The sequence below is a fragment of the Schistocerca piceifrons genome, unplaced genomic scaffold (genome assembly GCF_021461385.2).
Source record: "Schistocerca piceifrons isolate TAMUIC-IGC-003096 unplaced genomic scaffold, iqSchPice1.1 HiC_scaffold_943, whole genome shotgun sequence".
NCBI lineage: Eukaryota > Metazoa > Arthropoda > Insecta > Orthoptera > Acrididae > Schistocerca > Schistocerca piceifrons.
The window spans coordinates 1,800,001-1,807,500 of NW_025729216.1; the positions used below are offsets into that span (position 1 = coordinate 1,800,001).

The 7,500-nt window shown below is 57.0% G+C and overlaps 2 non-coding genes and 1 pseudogene across 2 annotated transcripts; all 3 read left to right on the forward strand.

Moving 5' to 3' along the window:
* Window positions 1-2,763: 2,763 nt before the first annotated feature.
* LOC124772845 lies at window positions 2,764-4,672 on the forward strand. Its single transcript, XR_007014303.1, has one exon. It is a non-coding gene; the product is annotated as a small subunit ribosomal RNA (ribosomal RNA).
* A 351-nt stretch (window positions 4,673-5,023) lies between these two features.
* LOC124772686 lies at window positions 5,024-5,178 on the forward strand. Its single transcript, XR_007014153.1, has one exon. It is a non-coding gene; the product is annotated as a 5.8S ribosomal RNA (ribosomal RNA).
* A 188-nt stretch (window positions 5,179-5,366) lies between these two features.
* The window catches only part of LOC124773108, a 5,179-nt pseudogene continuing 3,045 nt past the window's right edge, over window positions 5,367-7,500 (forward strand).

The window sequence follows — 7,500 nt, forward strand, 5'->3', positions numbered from 1 at the left end:
ACAGCCCACAAACAATGACCTGAGTCAAAGACACAGGTCTGACACAAGCATAGAATTGGAGCGCCGCCTCTAATAAGCCAAAGGTGCATCCTGACGTGACAAATCTCATCATGTCACAAGCATTCACTTACTATAATCACTATCAACGAACGTGCCGCCCCCGCCCCCCCCCCCCCTACACCTTTCCTTACAACAACGTGTAACCTAACCTAACCTATGTTGTACCTTAACCTAACCTATGTTGTGCCTTAACCTAACCCATGTTGTGCCTTAACCTAACCCATGTTGTGCCTTAACCTAACCCATGTTGTGCCTTAACCTAACCCATGTTGTGCCTTAACCTAACCCATGTTGTGCCTTAACCTAACCCATGTTGTGCCTTAACCTAACCCATGTTGTGCCTTAACCTAACCCATGTTGTGCCTTAACCTAACCCATGTTGTGCCTTAACCTAACCCATGTTGTGCCTTAACCTAACCCATGTTGTGCCTTAACCTAACCCATGTTGTGCCTTAACCTAACCCATGTTGTACCTTAACCTAACCCATGTTGTACCTTAACCTAACCCATGTTGTACCTTAACCTAACCCATGTTGTACCTTAACCTAACCCATGTTGTACCTTAACCTAACCCATGTTGTACCTTAACCTAACCCATGTTGTACCCTAACCTAACCCATGTTGTCCCCTAACCTAACCCATGTTGTCCCCTAACCTAACCCATGTTGTCCCCTAACCTAACCCATGTTGTCCCCTAACCTAACCCATGTTGTCCCCTAACCTAACCCATGTTGTCCCCTAACCTAACCCATGTTGTCCCCTAACCTAACCCATGTTGTCCCCTAACCTAACCCATGTTGTGCCTTAACCTAACCCATGTTGTCCCCTAACCTAACCCATGTTGTCCCCTAACCTAACCCACGTTGTCCGCTAACGTAACCCACGTTGTCGCCTAAACCTGCTCTGTAATTGTTATACGACTCGTTCAATTAGTGTAGTGTTGCCCACCCGCAACCCTCGCAATATAGTTCGCTACTCGCACTGCCCGCTCCCCTGTGTATCGCTTCATGTTAAACACCTTGCAAGTCTTGCTGACTTTCCACATGCTCCTGCTGTACACTGTAATGTGGATGGCAGCAGGACGTACATGCCGCCCCCCCCCCCACCCCTCCCCACGTCCCCACGTCCCCACCTTGCCCCCTGCCTTCGCAAGCTGGTTGGTGACAAGTTTGCATGTTCAATGCCCTTCGCATGCGACGTACGCAGGCTACGTTGTGGTGCGGCCTGTGTCAACTGTCCGCTGATGTCGTACGCGTGAACCACAATCTGTACTGCACATTCGTCCTTATGTACTGAATGATACATCGTGGCACATGTGTGACCGTACAACGACTGCGCCCAAAAACGGCGGACCATACAGTGCAAATATTGTGCACGCAGCTACGTGTCGTCTCCCTATGAGAGCTGGATTGCAGTGTGGTACGCCATAGAGACGTGTGGGAGGAACGGACGCCGTGGATGGCGATCAGCATGAGCTGTCTGTTGATGTATTCGGACCTAGTCGTCTCTCCTCACACACCGTGATGGCATGGTGCACCGCGTTCCATATCTGCGACATGCTACAGAGGCCGGTTGACAGTCGTTCGAGCAATGGACATCGCATACGTACGGGGGCCACCTTCCACGTATTGTCTAGGCGTGCACATTTTGTTGCGTGTATGTGGGCAGACGTAGTGTGGCGTGACACCTGACACAGGCATGCAATAATCGTTGAAGTTGCAAATGGCGATGGACGCCTGCGTTTTCTGGTGAAGTTACGCAAATGAAGAAATGGTAACCTGTTGTGGTGCGGTTGTTCTCGCTAGGGGTGAATCGGTGATGGCGACGATAGGTTGAGGTACTAACCGGTTGTTCCAGCGATACCCACCATGCCGACGAAACTGAACGGCATCTGGGTGTGAAGCGATACGCGGCGGTGGCTGGGTGGGACCGTCCCCGGCCGGTGAGGGGGCGCCTCCCGGCGTGATGGCCGCGCGGTGCGTGGGCGCACGCGCTACAGCCGGCTGGTGGGGGCGGCCAGTGGCAGGCGCGCCGGCCGACGGACGCGGCAGGCGTCGCAGCTGCGCGCCGGCGCACCCTGCGCGCGGCGCCGTGCGGCCAAAGTAGGTCCTCGCGGGCCCGGTGCGAAGCGCGGTGGACATCTTCAGTGTGCTGGTCCGATTGAGGACTGTGTGCGTTGAGGATGCGCCGCCGCCCGGCGCTCGGCGCCGCGACGCCGTCTGCTGCTCGGTCGCCCCAGCGGTTCTCGCTGGTGGTTTGTATCGCAGCTGTGCGGATGTGTTGGCGCGTGCGCTGTGCTGGGAGAGTTCGCTTCGGCACCCAAGTGGGGCTTTTGTCCTTCTGTGGCGCTGGCGTTGGAGCTGCCGGTCACCGTAGGTGGCGCGTGTTGTCTCCCGCCGGCAATGCCACGACAGCACGCTCCCGGGCCTCTGTCGGCAGCGGCAAGCTCAGTTGGGAGCACGGGTGGTCGCACCGAAAGCGTCTACTCGCCTAACTCCGGGCGATTGCGCCTCTCTCGAACCCGACCAAGTACTTGGGACGGCGCTGCGCGCCGCCGGGACCTGAGAGGGTTTCGAGGTGTATTGTGCAGGGGAGCTCAGCCTCCTCCTGTTTGCAGAATGATTGAGCGGACGCTTGCGTGTTCGCGCGGGCCCCCGGGACACACTCCCGGGCGGCCGGCTGCTCAGCTCTAGTTGACGCAGCTCCCTGGTTGATCCTGCCAGTAGTCATATGCTTGTCTCAAAGATTAAGCCATGCATGTCTCAGTACAAGCCGCATTAAGGTGAAACCGCGAATGGCTCATTAAATCAGTTATGGTTCCTTAGATCGTACCCACGTTACTTGGATAACTGTGGTAATTCTAGAGCTAATACATGCAAACAGAGTCCCGACCAGAGATGGAAGGGACGCTTTTATTAGATCAAAACCAATCGGTCGGCTCGTCCGGTCCGTTTGCCTTGGTGACTCTGAATAACTTTGGGCTGATCGCACGGTCCTCGTACCGGCGACGCATCTTTCAAATGTCTGCCTTATCAACTGTCGATGGTAGGTTCTGCGCCTACCATGGTTGTAACGGGTAACGGGGAATCAGGGTTCGATTCCGGAGAGGGAGCCTGAGAAACGGCTACCACATCCAAGGAAGGCAGCAGGCGCGCAAATTACCCACTCCCGGCACGGGGAGGTAGTGACGAAAAATAACGATACGGGACTCATCCGAGGCCCCGTAATCGGAATGAGTACACTTTAAATCCTTTAACGAGTATCTATTGGAGGGCAAGTCTGGTGCCAGCAGCCGCGGTAATTCCAGCTCCAATAGCGTATATTAAAGTTGTTGCGGTTAAAAAGCTCGTAGTTGGATTTGTGTCCCACGCTGTTGGTTCACCGCCCGTCGGTGTTTAACTGGCATGTATCGTGGGACGTCCTGCCGGTGGGGCGAGCTGAAGGCGTGCGACCGCCCCGTGCGTGCTCGTGCGTCCCGAGGCGGACCCCGTTGAAATCCTACCAGGGTGCTCTTTATTGAGTGTCTCGGTGGGCCGGCGCGTTTACTTTGAACAAATTAGAGTGCTTAAAGCAGGCAAGCCCGCCTGAATACTGTGTGCATGGAATAATGGAATAGGACCTCGGTTCTATTTTGTTGGTTTTCGGAACCCGAGGTAATGATTAATAGGGACAGGCGGGGGCATTCGTATTGCGACGTTAGAGGTGAAATTCTTGGATCGTCGCAAGACGAACAGAAGCGAAAGCATTTGCCAAGTATGTTTTCATTAATCAAGAACGAAAGTTAGAGGTTCGAAGGCGATCAGATACCGCCCTAGTTCTAACCATAAACGATGCCAGCCAGCGATCCGCCGCAGTTCCTCCGATGACTCGGCGGGCAGCCTCCGGGAAACCAAAGCTTTTGGGTTCCGGGGGAAGTATGGTTGCAAAGCTGAAACTTAAAGGAATTGACGGAAGGGCACCACCAGGAGTGGAGCCTGCGGCTTAATTTGACTCAACACGGGAAACCTCACCAGGCCCGGACACCGGAAGGATTGACAGATTGATAGCTCTTTCTTGATTCGGTGGGTGGTGGTGCATGGCCGTTCTTAGTTGGTGGAGCGATTTGTCTGGTTAATTCCGATAACGAACGAGACTCTAGCCTGCTAACTAGTCGCGTGACATCCTTCGTGCTGTCAGCGATTACTTTTCTTCTTAGAGGGACAGGCGGCTTCTAGCCGCACGAGATTGAGCAATAACAGGTCTGTGATGCCCTTAGATGTTCTGGGCCGCACGCGCGCTACACTGAAGGAATCAGCGTGTCTTCCTAGGCCGAAAGGTCGGGGTAACCCGCTGAACCTCCTTCGTGCTAGGGATTGGGGCTTGCAATTGTTCCCCATGAACGAGGAATTCCCAGTAAGCGCGAGTCATAAGCTCGCGTTGATTACGTCCCTGCCCTTTGTACACACCGCCCGTCGCTACTACCGATTGAATGATTTAGTGAGGTCTTCGGACTGGTACGCGGCATTGACTCTGTCGTTGCCGATGCTACCGGAAAGATGACCAAACTTGATCATTTAGAGGAAGTAAAAGTCGTAACAAGGTTTCCGTAGGTGAACCTGCGGAAGGATCATTACCGACTAGACTGCATGTCTTTCGATGTGCGTGTCGTGTCGCGCAACACGCTACCTGTACGGCTCGCAGTAGCCGTGCGCCGCGTGCGGAACCACGCGTGCCTCTCAAAACTAGCGGCAATGTTGTGTGGTACGAGCGCTGAAGCGCTGGAGCGGCTGGCGTGCGGCACCTGGCGCCTGGCGCCGGTTTTGAATGACTTTCGCCCGAGTGCCTGTCCGCTCCGGTGTGGAGCCGTACGACGCCCGTCGGCCGTGAGGCCGTTGGACACAGAACGCTGGAACAGGGGCCGCCACACGCCTCACTCCCGCCTATGCGACCGTCTCGAAAGAGGCGGCGGAAACTGAGAAAAGATCACCCAGGACGGTGGATCACTCGGCTCGTGGGTCGATGAAGAACGCAGCAAATTGCGCGTCGACATGTGAACTGCAGGACACATGAACATCGACGTTTCGAACGCACATTGCGGTCCATGGATTCCGTTCCCGGGCCACGTCTGGCTGAGGGTCGGCTACGTATACTGAAGCGCGCGGCGTTTGCCCCGCTTCGCAGACCTGGGAGTGTCGCGGCCGCCTGTGGGGCCGGCCGCGTCTCCTCAAACGTGCGATGCGCGCCCGTCGCCTGGCGGTTCGCATACCGGTACTTTCTCGGTAGCGTGCACAGCCGGCTGGCGGTGTGGCGTGCGACACCTCGTACAACGACCTCAGAGCAGGCGAGACTACCCGCTGAATTTAAGCATATTACTAAGCGGAGGAAAAGAAACTAACAAGGATTCCCCCAGTAGCGGCGAGCGAACAGGGAAGAGTCCAGCACCGAACCCCGCAGGCTGCCGCCTGTCGTGGCATGTGGTGTTTGGGAGGGTCCACTACCCCGACGCCTCGCGCCGAGCCCAAGTCCAACTTGAATGAGGCCACGGCCCGTAGAGGGTGCCAGGCCCGTAGCGGCCGGTGCGAGCGTCGGCGGGACCTCTCCTTCGAGTCGGGTTGCTTGAGAGTGCAGCTCCAAGTGGGTGGTAAACTCCATCTGAGACTAAATATGACCACGAGACCGATAGCGAACAAGTACCGTGAGGGAAAGTTGAAAAGAACTTTGAAGAGAGAGTTCAAAAGTACGTGAAACCGTTCTGGGGTAAACGTGAGAAGTCCGAAAGGTCGAACGGGTGAGATTCACGCCCATCCGGCCACTGGCCTCCGCCCTCGGCAGATGGGGCCGGCCGCCCGCGCGGAGCAATCCGCGGCGGGGTCGTGTCCGGTTGCCTTTCCACTCGCCGCGGGGTGGGGCCGTTCCGGTGTGCGGTGGGCCGCACTTCTCCCCTAGTAGGACGTCGCGACCCGCTGGGTGCCGGCCTACGGCCCGGGTGCGCAGCCTGTCCTTCCGCGGGCCTCGGTTCGCGTCTGTTGGGCAGAGCCCCGGTGTCCTGGCTGGCTGCCCGGCGGTATATCTGGAGGAGTCGATTCGCCCCTTTGGGCGCTCGGGCTCCCGGCAAGCGCGCGCGGTTCTTCCCGGATGACGGACCTACCTGGCCCGGCCCCGGACCCGCGCCGCTGTTGGCTCGGGATGCTCTCGGGCGGAATAATCGCTCCCGTCAGCGGCGCTTCAGCTTTGGACAATTTCACGACCCGTCTTGAAACACGGACCAAGGAGTCTAACATGTGCGCGAGTCATTGGGCTGTACGAAACCTAAAGGCGTAATGAAAGTGAAGGTCTCGCCTTGCGCGGGCCGAGGGAGGATGGGGCTTCCCCGCCCTTCACGGGGCGGCGGCCTCCGCACTCCCGGGGCGTCTCGTCCTCATTGCGAGGTGAGGCGCACCTAGAGCGTACACGTTGGGACCCGAAAGATGGTGAACTATGCCTGGCCAGGACGAAGTCAGGGGAAACCCTGATGGAGGTCCGTAGCGATTCTGACGTGCAAATCGATCGTCGGAGCTGGGTATAGGGGCGAAAGACTAATCGAACCATCTAGTAGCTGGTTCCCTCCGAAGTTTCCCTCAGGATAGCTGGTGCTCGTACGAGTCTCATCCGGTAAAGCGAATGATTAGAGGCCTTGGGGCCGAAACGACCTCAACCTATTCTCAAACCTTAAATGGGTGAGATCTCCGGCTTGCTTGATATGCTGAAGCCGCGAGCAAACGACTCGGATCGGAGTGCCAAGTGGGCCACTTTTGGTAAGCAGAACTGGCGCTGTGGGATGAACCAAACGCCGAGTTAAGGCGCCCGAATCGACGCTCATGGGAAACCATGAAAGGCGTTGGTTGCTTAAGACAGCAGGACGGTGGCCATGGAAGTCGGAATCCGCTAAGGAGTGTGTAACAACTCACCTGCCGAAGCAACTAGCCCTGAAAATGGATGGCGCTGAAGCGTCGTGCCTATACTCGGCCGTCAGTCTGGCAGTCATGGCCGGTCCTTGCGGCCGGCCGCGAAGCCCTGACGAGTAGGAGGGTCGCGGCGGTGGGCGCAGAAGGGTCTGGGCGTGAGCCTGCCTGGAGCCGCCGTCGGTGCAGATCTTGGTGGTAGTAGCAAATACTCCAGCGAGGCCCTGGAGGGCTGACGCGGAGAAGGGTTTCGTGTGAACAGCCGTTGCACACGAGTCAGTCGATCCTAAGCCCTAGGAGAAATCCGATGTTGATGGGGGCCGTCATAGCATGATGCGCTTTGTGCTGGCCCCCGTTGGGCGAAAGGGAATCCGGTTCCTATTCCGGAACCCGGCAGCGGAACCGATACAAGTCGGGCCCCTCTTTTAGAGATGCTCGTTGGGGTAACCCAAAAGGACCCGGAGACGCCGTCGGGAGATCGGGGAAGAGTTTTCTTTTCTGCATGAGCGTTCGAGTTCCC